Source organism: Crotalus tigris, unplaced genomic scaffold, assembly GCF_016545835.1.
Source record: "Crotalus tigris isolate CLP2741 ecotype Arizona unplaced genomic scaffold, ASM1654583v1 scf7180000018322.853269, whole genome shotgun sequence".
NCBI lineage: Eukaryota > Metazoa > Chordata > Lepidosauria > Squamata > Viperidae > Crotalus > Crotalus tigris.
The window spans coordinates 821,311-843,536 of record NW_024096942.1 but is presented as its reverse complement, the minus strand read 5'-3'; positions in this window follow the sequence as shown (position 1 = coordinate 843,536).

Genomic DNA, 22,226 nt, shown 5'->3' with positions numbered 1-22,226 from the left:
CCAGTTTTTATTTCCCTTTCCACAGTCTGGAGTAAAGACAGGAAAAAAAAAAAAAAACCAAACCAAACTAATCCTCCTAAAAAAATGAAAGAACCAAAACAAAGCTTATGAATCATCACTAAGCTGCCTGCCCTGCATCAGTGTTTCTCAACCTTGACAATTTTAAGGCATGTGGACTTCAACTCCCAGAATTCCACAGCCAGCATTGCTGTCTGTGGAATTCTGGGAGTTGAAGTCCACATGCCTTAAAATTGTCAAGGTTGAGAAACACTGGGCTAATTCAATGTAAAGAGAATTTTCATCGCTCACTCTTTCAGCTTCATAGCTGGTTCTTCGAGGAAAATGTGAAATTTAAAAAGGCAAATTGGAAAGCAAATGAAGTATCCTAATTGGATCAGCGTGCATTGGTCCCTTAAGGAAGGAAGAAAAATAATCTAATAATAAACTAAGCGGAATTATTACTCGTGGATTGTGAAAAGTGGGGCAAAGTAGCAGACTTAATACATTTGCATTTGAGTTCAACTGCAATCATTCGCTGGTATTTAAATACTATATTGGTTTCATAATTTAATACAGAGTAGGCTTATCTCATTATGCTGTGTCATAGCCCTGACAGATGGGATGGTGCTTGTCTTGAAAACCAGATCAAGAGAAGACTGATTTGATTGCCTAAATATTGTGCCATATGTATTAGTGGATATATAATCTCAGCACATATGTTTATGCATATTCATGCACACATACCTCTAAAGTAGGTGTGGGCAGCCTTCTAAAGTCCTGAGCAACGTTACACCAAACTGCCCCAAAACTTAAGATTTTATCAATAAACTTTATGATTACAAAAAAAATCTCATGCAATATACAGAGAGAGAGAGAGAGAGAGAGAGAGAGAGAGAGAGCATAATATAGCAAAGAAGAAAGGAAGGAAGGAAGGAAGGAAGGAAGGAAGGAAGGAAGGAAGGAAGGAAGGAAGGAAGGAAGGAAGGAAGGAAGGAAAAAAGAAAGAAAGAAAGAAAGAAAGAAAGAGAGAAAGAAAGAAAGAAAGAAAGAAAGAAAGAAAGAAAGAAAGAAAGAAAGACAGGAAGGAAGGAAAAGAAAAAGAAAGAAAGAAAGAAAGAAAGAAAGAAAGAAAGAAAGAAAGAAAGAAAGAAAGAAAGAAAGAACAGGAAGGAAGGAAAAGAAAAAGAAAGAAAGAAAGAAAGAAAGAAAGAAAGAAAGAAAGAAAGAAAGAAAGAAAGAAAGAAAGAAAGAGTATATGTGTATATATATATTGTGTCAATGTGGCCAAGAACCAAAGCTTCAGAAATCATCATAATATCAGGAACTAATTTTAAATAGATAATGGGTTTTTATTCACATGAGCCAGATGTCCCAAAGCTCTTTGCATATCTGCATAATGAGCCAAATTTTGACTGATGATGTTTGATGTTAGTTAGTTTGGGTAATGAAACATCTGCAAGAAAACAACCCAGCTCAGAGAGCATCAAGCATCATTATTTCAACCCGGAGCTACCAATTTTCTCCTTCATTGAATCAATATATCTTACACCTCGCTGAAGTCATATATGTATATTCACTTTGGTCAATTTTGTTATATTTAATATATATATATGATATATATAATATATATATATTGTTTAATAAATTGGGGATGCTGCAATGATCACATATGAAAAATGGTCACTAAATGAATAGTTATAATTGAGGACTACCTTTGTAAATAAATAAAATAGATTAGAATCTGGATTTGATGTTCCTAAAAAAAAGCCACTGAATTCTCATTTATGTGTTCATTTTGGGTAGGAAGGAGAGAAAGCAACAAACATTCTCAAACAAAATTTACAATTACCCAATCAGCCCCTATAATCAGCTTACAGTTTGAGAGATAATGAAATTGGATGTCCAACTGGAGAATTCCGCTTCTGAGGAAATCCAGCGGTTGTTTTTTTTTTTACTTGACCATTGAAATTTTTCTAAGAAATGAGGAAGACGGCGCTATGTAATTACAGTCAAGAGCTCAATTATAGTCAGGGTGATTCAGAAATAATAACAATTCTGGAAAAGAAGGCAGGAAACTGATTTTAAATAGATATATGTCTTTATTCACATCTCCGTAATGTCCTGAAGCTCCTTCCCATATCCACATAACAAGCTGAATTTTGAATCTTTTTTTTTTATATTATTCATCAACGGACCATTCAAAACACCTCTGAACATAATATTAGAAACCTCTTTAAATAAAAAAAGATTGGTTTTTTTAAACGCTGCCAAATAGACCGAAAATGAAAAAATATGAAAGATTGTAAAAAGGATATGTAATAAAGGAAAGGTACCATAATTTTTTATTTCCTCCGTTTTCCAGCTTTTCCAAAGCTTCTGTCTTTCAACAGCATCCTTTGAATAGTTTTGATTAAAATCCTACGATACAGAAATATCCTGTTTATGAGTGATATTACATCAAATCTGGGAAAAAAAAGCTTCATCTAGCCATATATTCATACCGCATTTTCATGCCTAGAAAATTTCACAGAAGCATTGCCAAAATCTCATGTTAGCAGTATAAATAATCTACATTCGGGATTCACTGACTAAAGCATGATATATATGATTATGGATATATATATATATATAGATATAACATAGATATAGATATGGATATATAATTATATAGAGACATATAATTTTGATCACATGACCATGTGCAAAAAACGATCCTAAGCCACATTTTTCAGTGCTGTCGTAACTTTGAATGGTCGCTAAGGGAGTGCTTGTAAGTTGAGGACCTGTATAAATGAAAGATTGGATAAATCTGAAAGGGGCAGCCCTGTCTTGTACCCCAACACTCCAGAAGACAAGCTTAGGATACAAGAGGAACTGGAAAGACTTGAACACTGGGCGCTATCTAACAAAATGAAATTCAGTGGTAAAAAAAGTAAGGTTCTACATTTAGGCAAGAAAAACCAAACGCACAGGTGTAGGATAGGTGGTACCTTGCTCAATAGTAACAACTGTGAGAGGGATTTTGGAGTCCTAGTGGACAATCACTTAAATATGAGCCAGCGGTGTGCTGCAGCTACCAAAAAGGCCAACACAGTGCTAGGCTGCATTAACAGAGGGATAGAATCAAGATCACGTGAAGTATTAATACCACTCTACAATGCCTTGGTAAGGCCACACTTGGAATACTGCATCCAGTTTTGGTCACCACGATGTAAAAAAGATGTTGAGACTCTAGAAAGAGTACAGAGAAGAGCAACAAAGATGATTAGGGGACTGGAGGCTAAAACATATAAGGAACGGTTGCTGGATTTGGGTATGTCTAGTTTAATGAAGAGAAGGACGAGGGGGGACACGATAGCAGTCTTCCAATATCTCAGGGGCTGCCACAAAGAAGAGGGGAATCAACCTATTTTCCAAAGCGCCTGAAGGAAGGACAGGAAGCAACGGATCAAAACTCATCAAGGAGAGAAGCAACCTAGAACTAAGGAGAAACTTCTGACAGTGAGAACAATTAACCAGTGGAACAGCCTGCCTCCAGAAGCAGTAAATGCTCCATCACTGGAGGTTTTTAAGAAGAGACTGGACAGCCATTTGTCTGAAATGGTATAGGGTTTCCTGCCTGAGCAAGGTCCCTTTCAACATTATTATTATTATTATTATTATTATGGATCATCGCACAGTCAGCCAGATGTTCAGACTGGATTTGGCATTTTGTCTACCTATCGAGTCCTTACCCAGGACCTGGGATAGGCAGATGTGGATGTTTGATGGTATTACAGATATCGTCGCAGGATGGAAGCAGTTCCTAATAAGGCCGCCTTTTGCAATTGACTAATAGCGAATTTGTCAATGCCAATGGTGTTCAAGTGGTGCTCCAGTTGTTTTGGGATTGCACCCAAGGAGCCTATGACTATTGGTACTACCCTTGCTTGCTTTTGCCACAGTCTTTCTATTTCTATTTGTAGGTCTTTGTATTTTGTTATCTTCTCCAGTTCTTTCTCGTCTATTCTGCTGTCTCCAGGCACTGCCACGTCCACTATCCAGACTTTTTTGTCTTTCTTATCGACAATTGTTAAGTCTGGGGTGTTATGTTGCAGGTGCTTGTCTGTTTGAATTCTGAAGTCCCAGAGCAGTTTAATTTTATCATTTTCTATGACTTTCTCTATTTTATGATCCCACCAGTTTTTGCTTACAGGCAAATGATATTTTTTGCAGATCTTCCAATGCACCATTGTTGCTACTTTGTCATGCCGCTGCTTGTAATCAGTCTGTGCAATCTTCTTGCAACAGCTTACCAAGTGGTCCACTGTTTCTTCAGCTTCTTTGCATAGGCGGCACTTACTGTCTGTTGCTGTCTTCTCAATTTTGACTTTGTATGCATTTGTCCTTAAGGCTTGGTCTTGTGCAGCCATTATTATTATTATTATTATTATTATTATTATTATTATTATTATTATTATTATTATTAAATTCTGACTAACTCCTGTACAGCTAGACCTTGACATACAACCACAACTGAGCCTGAAATTTATGTTGCTAGGTGAAACATTTGTTAAGTGAATTTTGCCCCATTTTATGAATTTTTGTGCCGCAGTTCTTAAGGGAATCACTGCGGTTGTCAAGTTAGTAACACAGTTGTTAAGTGAATCTGGCTTCCCCATTTACTCTGCTTGTCAGAAGGTCACAAAAGGGGATCACATGACCCTGAGACACTGATAAAACCATCATAAATAAGAGTCAGTTGCCAAGTGTCGGAACTTTGATCACGTGACTCTGGAGATGCTGCAATGGTCCTAAGTGTGAAAAATGGTCATCAGTCACTTTTTTCAGCACTGTTGTATCTTCGAACGGTCACTAATGAATTGTAATTATAACCTATATTCCAAAGTAAAAAACATTATCTTTCTCCCCAGAGCATCCTTAAATTCATTCCTTTCCTTTTTATTTCATTTTTCAATCGAAATGAAAGCTTTCCCCCCCCCCACTCCTGTATAAAATATTGAAATTGGGTGGAATAATAGGAAACTAGGCCAATTTTACTGTGTCACATGCACCCTGCTGCAACATAGAAAACGTTAATTATTGCTGTGGCTTTTATTCCCATGAGCTGGTAGGTAAAGAAAGCGGAACAGAGATTTGTGGCAAGTGAAAAATTTCAGATTGGATGCATTTTCTGCAATTAGGGAAACTTGCCCAGCGCTCACAAGCTGAGACCATTTTAATTATCGCTCATTTGGTGCAACTCATTTACTTTAAAATTAGTTATGAAGTGATTCACTCTTCTTCCTCCAGCTTCTTTGAGACTACCAGACTATCTTCTCATTAAGGTCCTTTCATGGCAAAAGACAATTATAGCAAATTTAAGGTAGGCACCTTCAAATGTATTTGCTATACACGTAGTCCTCAACTTACAAACTTTCGTTTAGGGACTGTTCAAAGTTACAACAGCACTGGAAAAAGTGACTTGTGACCATTTTCACACTTATGACCGTTGCAGCATCCCCATGGTCACGCGATTTAAATTTGGATGTTCGGCAACTGACTCACATTTATAATGGTTGCAGTGTCCCGGGGTCATGGGATCACTCTTGGGACCTCCTGACAAGCAAGGTGTCAACACCCAGCTCAAGAATCCAAATAAAACTCCAGGTTCATTCGGTTTCTGAAATTCGTACTGTTTATTGAATACACGGCATGGTAATGTCAAAGCAAAACTAACTCTGAAGTTCCCAGTTCATAGAATTACAAAATAGTTTCTCCAGCCAAGCTCCCAACCTCTCACTTAATCCATGTAAACAATTTCACTTTGTTATGGGAACCATCTGCTTCCTCTCTGCACCTGCTGCAGTGTCCTTGGAAAGGATTCAGGCTCTCACAGCAGAATCATAGAGATTTCGTTTCTCCATCTAACACAGAGGTCCCCAACATTTTGGGCATCAGGGACCGGTTACATAGAGAGAGATTTTTCTGCGGAGCGGAGGGGGCATGGTTTTGTGTACTGCCTGCATCCTGCGGATGGGGCTTTGCTTGTTTGTGTGGCCCAGTTGCTGGCATACCGTGGCCTGGTACTGGTCCATGGCCCGGGGGTTGGGGACCCTGATCTAATCCATTCTAAAGCAACACCTCCCCCACCCCTTACTCTAATGGCAAGTTGAAGTGAAGAGGCAGGTAGCTGTCAAAGTTTCATTCTTGACACAATGGATTCACTTAACAAGCGTGTTACTAACTTAACAACTGCAGGGATTCACTTAACCTCTGTGGCAAGAAAAGTCGTAAAATGGGGCAAAACTCATTTAAGAACTGTCTTGCATAGCAACAGAAATGTTGAGCTCAATTGTGGTCATAAGTCAAGGATTACCTGTATTGTGCATGAAAATTAATCGAGGCATTTATTATGGCCAGTAAAGCATCTACAATATTATGATGCATCTCACTTATAATAGATGTGATTCTTCTCCCCAAGTACGCAAGGTCTCTAAAGGTTTCTCCAGACTTACATTTATTAGTCCATTTAAGCATAGAAGATGGGGTACTTATGTTTGAAATACATAGGGTGGCCCAATTCCAGTTCTTTTCTTCCCTCCAATACTTAAAATTATCCTGCATTCACAGCACTAAGCTTCGGCTTCTTTGCAGAATTTCCTGGAATTACCACAAGATAATTGAATGATGCATAGTGATTCCGGGAAGAAAAATCTCTGAAATTGCAACATGCTGGGTTGGTGGGGTTTGTTTTTTTTTTGTTGTTGTTGTTGTTTTACAAATACAGGCAAATGAAGCTAGACTTTGTTCTTGCTAGCATTCTCTCGCTGCACAGCTCCAGAAAGTTTAAAAAAAAAAACAAAAACCCACATGTGAGAAAGCTCCGTAGGAGATGTTTCTTTCCAATTTAATTGAAAGACAGTGAACCGGTGATGCTGTAGCTTCACAAAGGGGGAATTTGTACAAAGAAGGTATTCACGTAGACTTTTTCTTCCCTTTTTCACAAGAGAAGAGCCAAAATGTCCACACGCCCCGTTAGAATTTCACAGGAACTCTTACCTCTTTTGAAAAAAAGTAAAAAAAAAAAAAAATTCGAAAGCAAATTTATTTATTAAATTTCTACACTTCCCATCTCATCTAAGTGACCCTTTTCATTGTACCTAATGAGAACAGATTAGCGTCTACGGAGATTCTCAGTCATCCAGGTCATGGTGTCCCAAAGGTGCTTTTTTTCATGAGGCAACTGGACTTCCTTGTTTCTCTTTGAAGACATTTCGCTTCTCCTCCAAGAAGCTTTTTCAGCTCTAACTGGATAGTGGGGAAGGGAAGGATTTATACTCCTTGCAGACAGCTGGTCCTCTGCCTTCTTTTAGAGAGTCATTGAGGCCACTTGGAGCTTTATCTGTGTCCTCAGGGTCACCTGAGTGGTGCAAATGGGTGTGGAGCCTTCTTGGAACTGCTAAAAGGACTGTGTTGTGGAGCCGAATAAAAATAGTGTTGAAGGAAAAGTCTTCATCATGGTTCAGTCCAAGCCGGGAATAAACAACATGGCGACTGCTTTAGAAAAAAGTTTGCACTTTATTGAAGAGGAGAGAAAAAAAGAGAGCACACGTAGGGAGTGGGTTTTTATACCCTCTGGAGCTCTTGTTTGGAGTTGTTTCCTGTTCCTGTTTGAAGCTTTGTATTTCCTATGTCGTTTATTCTGACCTGTGTCCCTTTGGCATCTGTGGGTTAATCCTATTATGTTCTGTCTTAGATTTTGGGTGGGGTATGTAGATTTTAGGTGTCTTTGTCTTCTTAATCTTCTAGCTGGGGGCCTCTAACCTTCCTGGATTATTTACATCTGCATTTCTACAGAGCTGGTTTCTGCTTGGGGGAGGGAGACTTGGGGCTATTAAAAAAACTGGGCATGCTTTTCTGCCTCTTTAAGATCCTTTCAGGAAATATATTTTTTTTCTGTCCTTTTAATATTTCCTTCTCTGTGGGGCTCACTTCCCACAATAGAATAGAATAGAAAATAATGGAAGGAATGGAAGGATTTATATTCAAATTTGACTCTAGATTCTGCCTTGGCACACTCTCTCCAATCAGTAATCAAGTGGGAAGAGCATTTATACAATTAAAACATTTCAACAAAAAGTTTCTCTCTGTGAAAAGACAGCACCCGGGACAAAGACTCAGCTTTTCCTTCGTGCCCAGCATAACAGAAAAAAGTACAAAAGAACAGTTAATTGGATGGAAGAAATCGTCCTGTCCAGTTACATCGGAAACATGAACAGTGAGTTAAATGTCCTAATGTAATATTAAACATGACCATTGAAATGAGCATGGGATTAAAAGTAGTGGGGGGGGGGAAATAAAAGCCTGGGAAAAGACATCATAAATGCCATGCATTGAATCCATTGTGAAAAAATACGATTTCAGCCAGTTGGAACTTCCAGCACGTACCCAGAAAAGAACCCTTTGTATAAAGCTTACTCGCATACAAAAGAAAACCCTTTATATTGTGGCTAAAAAGTTGCCGAAATTTGTCAAGGCAAAAAGCTTCTGCGTTCCATTCTGCATCACAAGGTTCTGATAAAAATATAACACATAAAAGAAAGAAGGCCCGTGTGACTTTGTCCTGCATATAAGAAACGATGCAATTCTCTCATGCTTAAGAAATCTATCACAAAGCAGGCAAATACTTTGGACTGAATCATGCAGTTGTGGGAAGTCAGCCCCCCCTAGAGAAAGAAATATTTTTGGAAATATTTAAAAGATAGAATATATTTCCCTAAAGGAAAAATCTTTTAAAAAGTACACATTGTCCTTGATTAATGACCACAACTGTTAAGTGAATTTGGACCCATTTTATGACCTTTCTTGCCCCGTTGTTAAGTGAATCACTGCAGTTGTTAAGTTAGTAACACGGTTGTTAAGTGAATCTGGCTTTCCCCATTGACTTTGCTGGTCAGAAGATTGCAAAAGGGGACCCAGCAACTGTCGTAAATATGAGTCAGTTGCCAAGCATTCAAATTTTAATCACATGACCATGGGGATGCTACAACGGTCGTAAATGTGAGAAACAGACATAGATCATTTCTTTCAGGGGGTTTCTAACTTCAAACCGTCACTAAGTGAACTGTTAAAGTTCGAGGACTACCTGTAATCAGCCTTTTTAATGCATTTTGCAAATAATGTGGAAATTAGCAGTTATACTTACTATAACTCATTTTCTCCAGAAGATAAGGACAAGATTTAAGAAAGTTAAAAAAAGCACTAACTGTGTCTTCAGATAATCTTTGTTTTGACTTTAGTAGAATTTCAGCAGTGACAGGGCAGTTACGGTCTGACACACACACACACACACACACACACACACACTCAAGATCTCACAGCTGTTCATAATTAAACAAAAGCAGAGGCTATAAAAATAGTAATTATTAAGTTGAAGTGCTATCTGGAATGAGAGAAGATAAGAACAAAATCACGACTCTGTGATGCCAGCTGCAGAACAGACTGACTTTCAAGTGTACAGTCAGGGACACCAACTTGAATTTTTTGACTCCTTACCTCCCGCACATACCCTTGAATTCAACGTGAATAATTTAATCAACACCATTAACGACAGCCTTGAACACTGGGCGCTATCTAACAAAATGAAATTCAGTGGTGAAAAAAGTAAGGTTCTACATTTAGGCAAGAAAAACCAAATGCACAAGTACAGCATAGGTGGCACCATGCTCAATAGTAGCAACTGTGAGAGGGATCTCGGAGTCCTAGTGGACAATCACTTAAATATGAGCCAGCTGTGTGCTGCAGCTTCCAAAAAAGCCGACACAGTGCTAGGCTGCATTAACAGAGGGATAGAATCAAGATCACGTGAAGTTTAATATGACTTTACAATGCCTTGGTAAGGCCACACTTGGAATACTGCATCCAGTTTTGGTCACCACAATGTAAAAAAGATGTTGAGACTCTAGAAAGAGTACAGAGAAGAGCAGCAAAGTTGATCAGGGGACTGGAGGCTAAAACATATAAGGAACGGTCGCTGGAATTGGGTATGTCTAGTTTAATGAAGAGAAGGATGAGGGGGGACATGATAGCAGTCTTCCAGTATCTCAGGGACTGCCACAAAGAAGAGGGAGTCAAGCTATTCTCCAAAGAGCCTGAAGGCAGGAGAAGAAGCAAAATAGATGGAAACTAATCAAGGAGAGAAGCAACCTAGAACTAAGGAGAAACTTCCTGACAGAACAATTAACCAGTGGAACAACCTGCCTCCAGAAGCTGTGAATGTTCCAACGCTGGAAGTTTTTAAGAAGAGACTGGACAGCCATTTGTTTGGTTCCTTTGGATCCTGTCTGTGACATAGAAATGTCCAGATAAAAGGGAAGGGCTTATATTGTGATGTTGCGAAGTTGCATGCAGTACACTGCTCTGATTTTGCACCCATTGCATTTACAGAGAATCCTCAACTTCTATGTCACGTGATCCCCTTTTACGACCTTCTAACAAGCAAAGTCAACAGCAGAAGCCAGATTCAGCCAGATTGTTACTAATTGAGCCACTGCAGTGACTCACTTAACAACTGTGGTGGGAAAGGTCGTAAAATGAGACAAAATTCACTGAACAACTGTCTCACTTAGCAACATAGATTTTGGGCTCAACAGTGGCCATACGTAGAGGACTATCTGTTATCCGTGTTCTTCGTACATTCTGCAAAGATGATTTTAAACTATATTCTTCCCACAAAATATTGGTTGCTAAAGCTACTTGCCATTATCTTTTCTTCTACCAGCAGTTTAAGGGCAAGCTGTCTGATGGGCTGCAAGATCAAAGGGCTCCAAGTCTTTTGCACTTAACCTGAAAATTAGATCCACTGTGCACCCCAGAAGATTGGCGGTTTGGAATCAATTCCAGTGTGGAAGGTATGTATCAAACTGAAGAAGGAATTGTTAAGTGTCATTGGCTGCCAGTTGATATTCAGTTTTCAAGAGCAAAGGAATAGCTCCATTGCTCCTCATCCCGCCCCCAGTCTTAAAGTACAAAAAAAACCACCATTATATTCCAAGCTAACTCTTGTCATTGACTGTGGACACTGTAGGCTTGATCTGACAAAGCAAAAATACATAAACACTGTGGTCTTTATATCCAGCAGCGGGACCCCAGCAACTGATTTCAGATTTTCCTGTGGTCCATGTGCTGGACCCCAGAGCATATATTTGGCTTAAAAGAACTGTGTATTTAGCTTAAAAGAACTGTGTGTAGAGCAAGTAGCATTTTAAGGGTTTAAAAGCCCTCTCCTTAAGACAGGGGTGTCAAACTCAATTTCATTGAGGGCCGCATCAGCATTGCAGTTGCCCTCGGGGGGGGCGAGGGGATGTGGCCTACTGGGTGGGCATGGATGGAGTGGGTGTGGCCTACTGGGTGGCCATGGGTAGCTCTACATCAGTGGTTCTCAACCTGTGGGTCGGGACCCCATTTGGGGTCAAATGACCATTTCACGGGGGTCGCCAAACCATGCTGTCTGCCATTTTTTTCCCTTTTCCCTAGCTGTCCTACTCCCTCTTATTGGTGGCCACACCCACTTGGGGGTCACCACAACATGGGGAACTGTATTATGGGGTCACGGCATTAGAAAGGTTGAGAACCACTGCTCTACATTGTTTGGTTCAAGGGGGCCTGTGGGGGCCTGGGCAGGAGTGGAACAGATCTGAGGGTCTCTGGCAGAAGGGGGTGGGACCGGGGCAAGCGCCAAGACATGGTCCATTTCTTCATTCCTCACAAAGGGTGACCCCTCCCCAGCATGCACCCAGGGGGCGGGGCCAGCATGGCAGGGGCTGGTTCCTCGCTGTTTCCAGACGGCCTTGTGGAGCTAAGACTGAATGCGTTTCAGCATAGATGGCCACCACAAAATTGTACATTGGTTCCCAGCCGGCCTGGGCCAAGGCCAAGGAAGCGGGGGCCGTTCCCTCATTGTTTCCAGGATGGCTTCGCGGGCCACATGAAACCACTTTGTGGGCCGCCTCCGGCCCCCAGGCCTTGTGTTTGACATTTCTGCCTTAAGAGATGGACTTCTGGGAAATGTAGTTTAGTTGTTACATGGTTGTATATGTGCTTTGATTGGCCACTGGGAGGGTCTTGTGGAAGGTTTCTGGACTCCACGTGAAACAGGCAGAATAAACTCAACAGATGAGGTCATATAAAATTACTTTTATTTTCCAGGTATCCTCAAAACATTAACTCACAGTTATTGCAGAAGTTCTTCAGGAATGTAGGTTGTAATCTGGACTCATCGCGTAGGTAAAGGAATAATGGATTTCCCCCATCCTACGTAAATCTTACATGCTGCCGTTACGCAGCTCCTAGCATTGTGCTAGGGATTCATGCAGAGAGAAGATAATAAAAAAGGCACGTAACAGGATGTCTGGTAATGAAGACACAAGACCCTCCCAATGGCCAATCAAAACACATATATAACCATATTGTGGTAGAAAAACCTCGATATGTATTCAGAAAACAACCACGAAGGGTTAGAGAAATAGGTTTATTTGCGCGAAGGTTCAGAGCATTAGCATGACAAATTCTGAACCCCGGGCTACTCCCAGGGCATTACTTTTATCCCGTTTGCAACCCTAGCCTCGCCTGAGGCGTTACCCTTATCAGCTACAGCAAGAGGGAGAAAAGGAGAAATTTATATAATTGGCTATCACAGTGGTTCTTAACCTGGGCGATATTGCCCCCCCAGGGGGCGATTTCATTTTTCAGGAGGGCAATGGAACGACAAAGGGCGACGCGGGGCAAAGGAACGAAAAAGGGGCGATATGGGGGCGATGGAATGAGAGGTTTGGGGGACACCGCTTCTGTGTGGACGCCACTTCTGGAAGTCCATTCTGGGCCTGGGGAGCAAAAAATTAGCTACCAGTTCTGCCTCCAACCTCTGGAAAGTGTCTGGCTCAGGAGTATGGGCACTGGAGTTTGCAACATCTTGGGGTCACATGATCCTGGGTTTTTTTTTGACAGTTTTGCCCCGAATCTGGCGATCACTTCTGTTTTGGGCAAAACCGCGCCCTTAACAAATCAAGGATTCGCTTAACGAGCACGGCGTTCACCGCAGTGACCACTTTACGACTGCCGTATTCGCTTAACAACTGCCACAAAAATGTCGTAAAATCCAGTTGGTCATGTGATTGACCCTTTTTTTTATAACTCTCACGACTTCTAACTGTGATGGGCAGGCTCCATTATGACTGTAAATTTAGCTCTACCCGTATATTATTTAGAAAGCAGGCAGGGCTGGAATGAAGAAGTAGGTCCAGCTAACATTGTCGCCATCATCTTTTGCAATTACGAAAATTGAAATCTTCCCCTCTTACCGTGCTTCAAAAGTTGTATGTCATTAACCACAATATTCTTTCTTTTTTTCTGAAAAAAGTACATAATTTCCCACTCCGCTGTTATTCTTCTTAGAAGAATAACAGGTAGGGGGGGTGTTACTGGATGACAGCTTTCCCCCCCTCTAATGAAAGCCATCTTCTTGGCCATTAGAAATCTGTTGTTATTATTATACAGGTAGCTTTTTGAAGACATAAGATGGCTTGGTGAAAATACTGTTTTGATTTTGAAAGACCAATTTGTTTTTTTCCTTTTCTTCTGCCATATGCTTTTTTCTGAACCTGGAGGGAGGGCAGAAACCATATCTTTAGAGTATGAAAATACGGACTAAACTTACACGAGAAGTTTACTTTTCTATCTCGGTTGCCAGCCATAAAAAACTTGAAAGAATAAAATAGTATATTCAATAGTGTATTAAAGGGAACTAGCTGTGGCTTCGTTCTACAGGTGATCCTCAATTGACAATTGAGCCCGAACATTTGGCTGTAAGTTGTTGTGGTGAATGGACTTGATATAATAATAGTAATTATTATCATGCCCAGGGAGTGATGCCCCCGCCAGCCACTGCCCCAGCCTGGACTGCCACCTGGGGGACAGCAGGAGAAAGAGGGGGAGGAGGAGGGCAAGGAAGCTGGCGCCGGGCCCCAGGCTACTCTCAGCGGGGATCCCGGGGCTTCCCTGCACAGTTCCCCGGCCACGTACATCTCGGAGGGGGCCAGCCAGGGAAAGGGACTTCCTGGTCACGCTTCTCCCAGGGGGCAGGGCACCCGGGCGCAGAGCCAATCAGGAGCCCTGCGAGGGGGCAAATCCACATGAGAGAGCGGGGGGGGGGAAGCACAAGTGCCTCTCTCTGTCTGTCTCTCTCTGCAAATGGCGGAGGGGGCTCGGAGCCGCAGGGGAAGGCTCAAAAGTGCCTCCAAAACCTCTCACTCCATCGCCCCCATATCACCCCCTTTTCATTCCTTTGCCCCCGCATTGCCCCTTTTAGTTCCATCGCCCCCCTGAAAAATAAAATCGCCCCGTGGGGGGGGGCAATATCACACAGGTTAAGAACCACTGCCATAGACAATAGTAGTTATCGCTCCAGTTTGGTAGCTTATTTATAGTCCTTGGAGCAGATGGGCGGGAAAATATGTAGTTGAACAACTTTACAGATAGCCCTTGACTAAAAAAAAGTTCACAAAGTTATGACTGCTGTATCACCCTGTCAGTCACGTGGTTGCATTTTGAGCCCTTGGAAGTGGCTCACATTTGTGACTGGTTGTCACAAGTTTGCGTTTGATGCCTTTTTTACATTTCTCTGGAGGAAAAAAAAAGCCCGTTGGATAAGCTGGATTAGTACTTAACGATCCCACGATTTGCTTAACAACCATCAGAAAAAAAAAGGATTTACTGTAGAAAGAGTACAAAGAAGAGCAACAAAGATGATTAGGGGACTGGAAGCTAAAGCATATAAGGAACGGTTGCTGGAATTGGGTCTGTCTAGTTTAACGAAGAGAAGGACGAGGGGGGACATGATAGCAGTTTTCCAATATCTCAGGGGCTGCCACAAAGAAGAGGGAGTCAAGCTATTTTCCAAAGCGCCTGAAGGCAGGACAAGAAGCAACGGGTGGAAACTAATCAAGGAGAGAAGCAACCTAGAACTAAGGAGAAACTTCCTGACAGTTAGAACAATTAATCAGTGGAACAGCTTGCCTCCAGAAGCAGTAAATGCTCCAACACTGGAAGTTTTTAAGAAGAGACTGGACAGCCATTTGTCCGAAATGTGTAGGGTTTCCTGCCTGAGCAGGGGGTTGGACTAGATGACCTCCAAGGTCCCTTCCAACTTTTTTATTATTATTATTATTATTATTATTATTATTATTATTATTATTATTCTCAATCATCGCACAGTCAGCCAGATGTTCAGACTGGATTTGGCATTTTGTCTACCTATCGAGTCCTTACCCAGGACCTGGGATAGGCAGATGTGGATGTTTGATGGTATTACAGATATCGTCGCAGGATGGAAGCAGTTCCTAATAAGGCCGCCTTTTGCAATTGACTAATAGCGAATTTGTCAATGCCAATTGTGTTCAAGTGGTGCCCCAGTTGTTTTGGGATTGCACCCAAGGAGCCTATGACTATTGGTACTACCCTTGCTTGCTTTTGCCACAGTCTTTCTATTTCTATTTGTAGGTCTTTGTATTTTGTTATCTTCTCCAGTTCTTTCTCTTCTATTCTGCTATCTCCAGGCACTGCCACGTCCACTATCCAGACTTTTTTGTCTTTCTTATCGACAATTGTTAAGTCTGGGGTGTTATGTTGCAGGTGCTTGTCTGTTTGAATTCTGAAGTCCCAGAGCAGTTTAATTTTATCATTTTCTATGACTTTCTCTATTTTATGATCCCACCAGTTTTTGCTTACAGGCAAATGATATTTTTTGCAGATCTTCCAATGCACCATTGTTGCTACTTTGTCATGCCGCTGCTTGTAATCAGTCTGTGCAATCTTCTTGCAACAGCTTACCAAGTGGTCCACTGTTTCTTCAGCTTCTTTGCATAGGCGGCACTTACTGTCTGTTGCTGTCTTCTCAATTTTGACTTTGTATGCATTTGTCCTTAAGGCTTGTCTTGTGCAGCCAGAATTAGTCCCTCGGTCTCTTTCTTCAATTTTCCTGCTCTTAGCCATTGCCAGGTTTTATTATTATCTGCTTTCCCAGCTATTTTTTTCATGTAGTGGCCATGTAGTGCTTTGTCTTCCCATGCCTCTATTCTGTTCTTCATTTGGTCTTTCTTGTAGGCCAGTTTGGTCTCTCCAGTAGTTAGTAAGCCTTCCTGATATACTAATTTCAGTGCATCTTCATCATTGTTCTTCAGATATTCTTCCAAAGCCATTTTTTCTTCTTCAACCATCTGATGTACTTGTAGCATTCCACGCCACCTATTTGCCTTGGTAGATAAAGTCTATCAATGTCACTGCGTGGATGAAGGGCGTGATTCATTGTCATTATTTTTCTGGTCTGCCTATCCATTGCTTTTAGTTCTGCTTGAGTCCAGTCCACTATTCCAGCTGTGTACCTAATGACTGGGATTGCCCAGGTGTTGATTGCCTTTATGGTATTTCCTCCATTGAGTTTGGATTTTAAGATCTTCTTCACTCTCTTGATGTATTCACCTCTAATCTTTTTCTTGACTTCAGTGTGCTTGATGTTGTCAGCTTGAAGGATACCCAAGTATTTGTAGTACTCTTCCTCATCCAGACTCTTAATGTTATTTTCGTGGGGCATCTTGATTCCTTCAGTTTTCACTATTTTTCCTTGTTTGATAGTAAGTGTGGCACATTTGTCCAAGCCAAACTCCATTACAATATCTTGGCTATAAATACGGACAGTGTTGAGCAGCGATTCTATTTCAGATGATGTTTTTCCATACAGCTTCAGATCATCCATGTAAATTATTATTATTATTATTATTATTATTATTATTATTATTATTATTATTATTATATCAAGTCCAGTCACCACAACAACTTACAACCAAATGTTCGGGCTCAATTGTCAGTTGAGGATCACCTGTAGAACGAATCCACAGCTAGTTCCCTTTAATACACTATTGAATATATTATTTTATTCTTTCAAGTTTTTTATGGCTGGCAACCGAGATAGAAAAGTAAACTTCTCGTGTAAGTTTAGTCTGTATTTTCATACTCTAAAGATATGGTTTCTGCCCTCCCTCCAGGTTCAGAAAAAAGCATATGGCAGAAGAAAAGGAAAAAAACAAATTGGTCTTTCAAAATCAAAACAGTATTTTCACCAAGCCATCTTATCTCTTCAAAAAGCTACCTGTATAATAATAACAATAGATTTCTAATGACCAAGAAGATGGCTTTCATTAGAGGGGGCAAAAGCTGTCATCCAGTAACAGCCCCCCCCCCACCTGTTATTTTTCTTAAGAAGCGGAGTGGGAAATTATATACTTTTTTCAGAAAAAAAGAAAGAATATTGTGGTTAATGACATACAACTTTTGAAGCACGGTAAGAGGGGAAGATTTCAATTTTCGTGATTGCAAAAGATGATGGCGACAATGTTAGCTGGACCTACTTCTTCATTCTAGCCCTGCCTGCTTTCTAAATAATATACAGGTAGAGCTCAATTTACAGTCATAATGGAGCCTACCCATCACAGTTAGAAGTTGTGAGAGTTATAAAAAAAAAAAGGGTCAATCACATGACCGACTGGATTTTACGACATTTTTGTGGCAGTTGTTAAGCGAATACGGCAGTCGTAAAGTGGTCACTGCGGTGAACGCCGAGCTTGTTAAGCGAATCCTTGATTTGTTAAGGGCGCGGTTTTGCCCCAAAACAGAAGTGATCGCCAGATTCGGGGCAAAACTGTCAAAAAAAACAGGATCATGTGACCCAGGATGTTGCAAACTCCAATGCCCATACTCCTTAGCCAGTGACTTCCCAGAGGTTGAAGGCAGAACCGGGAGCTAATTTTTTGCTCCTCAGGCCCAGAATGGACTTCCGGAAGCGACGTCCACACAGAGAACCAGTTGTTCACGTATTTGAATCCCACCACTGACCCAAAGTAATACAGAATAACAGAGTTGGAAGGGACCTTGGAGGTAATATATAGTAATAGTAGTAAAGTTGGAAGGGACCTTGGAGGTCATCTAGTCCAACCCCCTGCTCGGGCAGGAAACCCTACACCATTTCGGACAAATGGCTGTCCAGTCTCTTCTTAAAAACTTCAGACAAATCATTGGCCAATCCCTTCTTGAAAACTCTCCAGTGATGAGGCACCTACAACCTCTGGAGGCAAGTCATTCCACTGGTTAATTGTTCTCACTATTAGGAAGTTTCTCCTTAGTTCTAGGTTGCTTCTCTCCTTGATCAGTTTCCATCCATTGCTTCTTATCCTGCCTTCAGGTGCTTTGGAGAATAGTTTGACCCCCCCTCTTCTTTGGGGCAGCCCCTCAAATACTGGACGATTGCTATCATGTCAATATCAGCATCCATAACACCTCTCCCTCCTGACCACTTAATGTTTAGTTGTCATGAATTGTCTTTGTGCATTGTGCAAGCAGTCCAGCTTAAAAATTCACTGACCTCCTCGCTGTTTACGGAATACGGATTTGGGGGATCTGTGTGCAAAGCCTCCAAGAGCCGCAGGAATGATTAACCAATTCAGCAGAAACACAACTGAAAGTAGACATTAGCTTAGCAACAGAATTACCTAAATCTTCACGTCATGCTTCCTCAGTCATATGGCCAGCATGACTACAGTACAGGCAGTCAACCACAATTGAGCCCAAAATTTATGTTGCTAAGCGAGACATGTGTTAAGTGAGTTTTACCCCATTTTACAATCTTTCTTGCCACAATCTTTAAGGGAATCACTGCAGTTGTTGAGTTAATAACACGGTTGTTAAGTGAATCTGTCTTCCCCAGTGCCTTGTCTTGTCAGAAGGTCGCAAAAGGGGATCACCTGACCCCAGGACACTGAAACCGTCATAAATATGAGTCAGTTGCCAAGTCTCCGAATTTTGATCACGTGACTATGAGGATGTTGCAACGGTCGTAAGTGTGTGTAAAATGGTGATTAAGTCACTTTTCTCAGTGCTATTGTAACTTCAAACATCCACTAAGCGAACTATTGCAAGTCGAGGACTACCTTTTTATGCTGAAGCCCACGGAACACTGTTACTTTCCCACCGAAGTGGCACCTATTTATCTACTCACTTTTTCATGCTTTCAAACTGCGAGGTGGGCGGAAGCTGGAGCAAGAAACGGGAGCTCACCCCATCCCACAGCACTCGGGTCTTGAACCTGGGCTCTCAGCAAGCTCAGAGCCTTTAACCGCTGAACCATCGTGTCCCCCATTTTCTATCCATAGTATGTAAGCTGTCTATTAGCCCAACTATAGGTTTGTTGTGGGAAATATGGCATGAGAAAAGACAATTGAAATCCTCCAGCATCAGAGATGTTGCTGTTGTTGTTTTTTAGACTGATCTTCCAGTCTGGACCATACTTTCCATTTCAAATGGATTTTGCAGCAAGCCCCCCCCCTTCACAAGTGAACAGCTGCCATCGTTCTAGAAAAGTGCTTAATCTTTACCACCTGCTGGTCTAAGGAACAAGATTGCCTCTTAAAAAGATCTCTGCGCCTTCAAAATTTGAGAATGGATTTATTGCATGCCAATAAATAAATCCATGCCACATATATATATATATATATATATATCTATATATATATATATATATAATATATATATATGTGTGTGTGTGTGTGTGTGTGTGTGTGTGTGTGTGTGTGTGTAGGTCTTTGGTTGTTCGGGTTTTCTCCCGCGTAAAATTGGAAGTGTCTTGGCGACGTTTCGACGAAGTCCCATTCGTCATCTTCAGGCTGGTGTTTTCAGCTTCGTGCTTCCAGCAGCAATGTGTGGTCTTAGCTGTTTCTTCCTTTTAACTGCCAGTGGGGGTATGAACTGATTGGGTGGGAGCTTGGCTGTGTTCTGATTGGGTGGAGGTGTGTTCTGATTGGTTAGGGGCGTGGGTGTGCTCTGATTGGTTAGGGGCGTGGGTGTGCTCTGATTGGCTGGGGGGTTGGCTGTGCTCTGATTGGCTGGGGGAGTGTTCTGTTTGGTTGTGCTCAGGTTAGTCTGAGTTGCAGGGGGGTTTAAGATTTTGGGCTGCCTTGCTATTTTTTGGCTTCGCGTTCGTGGTCGTGCCTCATCTTCATGGAGGGTGTCAGTTTGCTTCATGTATGGATTGGAGGGGTTTAAAGTGGCTAATGATGCAGCTGTGGTCTGGCTTCTGGTTTGTGGTCGTGCCTCATCATCGGTGTGGCTTTGGGTTTGCTTTTTGCGTGGATGTGTGGTGGTGACATCCTGTGTGGTTTTTGTGAGTGTGGGTCTGGTATCATTTTTTGTGTTAGGGAGTCGTTTGTCAATAAGGGCGGGTTTCCAAATGGCTGGTAGGCGGGAGGTATCATCTCGCTTGTTCATGCTGTGTGGGCGTTTTTCTATCTCAATGGCTTCTCTGATTATTCTGTTATTAAAATGTTCACTTTTGGCAATGGTTCTGGTATTTTTAAAGTCAATTTCATGTCCTGTGGCTTTAAGGTGTTGGACCAGGGAGATGTTGGTTCCTCTTTTTTGACTGAGTTCTTATGTTCTTCAATGCGTGCACTTATTCTTCTGTTGGTTTGTCCGATGTATGTGGTGGGACAAGTGGTGCATGGGATTTCGTATACTCCTTGATTTTCTAATTCAATTCAATTCCATTCAAGAAGCCTTGACAGCTATCCAAAACAAATATAACCCCCCAAACACATCTTAGATCTGACCAACCACTGCCTATCCAACACATACTTCATCTATAATGGGACAAAAATACAAACAAACAGAAGGAGCACCCATGGGATCACCCCTCTCACCTGTCATTGCAAACCTCTACATGGAACACTTTGAAACCCAAGCTCTAGAAAAATCAGATCACAAACCCAAACTCTGGCTCAGATACGTAGACGACACCTTCATAATCTGGCCACATGGGAAAGAAAAACTGGACAACTTCCTCACACACCTCAACAGCCTACACCCCAAAATACAGTTCACCATGGAAACAGAAGCTAACAACCAACTTCCCTTCCTGGATGTCTTAGTCTACAAGAAATCCAATGGCTCCCTAGGACACACCATCTACCAGAAGAAAACACACACAAACCGCTATCTGCATGCTCTCTCACACCACCACCCAGCACAGATCAACTCCGTAGCCAAGACACTCATCTCCAGAACAAAACGCTTAGCTGACGAACAACACCTAAAAACCGAACTACACACTCTCACCAATGTACTAACATCCAATGGATTCCAAAGAAATAAGATTACAAACCTAATCCAAAAAGAAACCCCCACTAAAATCCAAGACAAAGAACAAGAAAACGGCAAAGCCCTCCTCCCATACATAAAAGGCACCACAGACAGAATCAGTAAGATCCTCCATAAACACAACATCAAAACAGCATTCTGCACAAACAGAAAAATATCCACCATCCTTAGAAACCCCAAAGATAAAATTGAATTAGAAAATCAAGGAGTATACGAAATCCCATGCACCACTTGTCCCACCACATACATCGGACAAACCAACAGAAGAATAAGTGCACGCATTGAAGAACATAAGAACTCAGTCAAAAAAGAGGAACCAACATCTTCCCTGGTCCAACACCTTAAAGCCACAGGACATGAAATTGACTTTAAAAATACCAGAACCATTGCCAAAAGTGAACATTTTAATAACAGAATAATCAGAGAAGCCATTGAGATAGAAAAACGCCCACACAGCATGAACAAGCGAGATGATACCTCCTGCCTACCAGCCATTTGGAAACCCGCCCTTATTGACAAACGACTCCCTAACACAAAAAATGATACCAGACCCACACTCACAAAAACCACACAGGATGTCACCACCACACATCCACGCAAAAAGCAAACCCAAAGCCACACCGATGATGAGGCACGACCACAAACCAGAAGCCAGACCACAGCTGCATCATTAGCCACTTTAAACCCCTCCAATCCATACATGAAGCAAACTGACACCTCCATGAAGAGAGGCACGACCACGAACGCGAAGCCAAAAAATAGCAAGGCAGCCCAAAATCTTAAACCCCCTGCAACTCAGACTAACCTGAGCACAACCAAACAGAACACTCCCCCAGCCAATCAGAGCACAGCCAACCCCCCAGCCAATCAGAGCACAGCCAACCCCCCAACCAATCAGAGCACAGCCAACCCCCCAGCCAATCAGAGCACACCCACACCCCTAACACACCTCCACCCAATCAGAACACAGCCAAGCTCCCACCCAATCA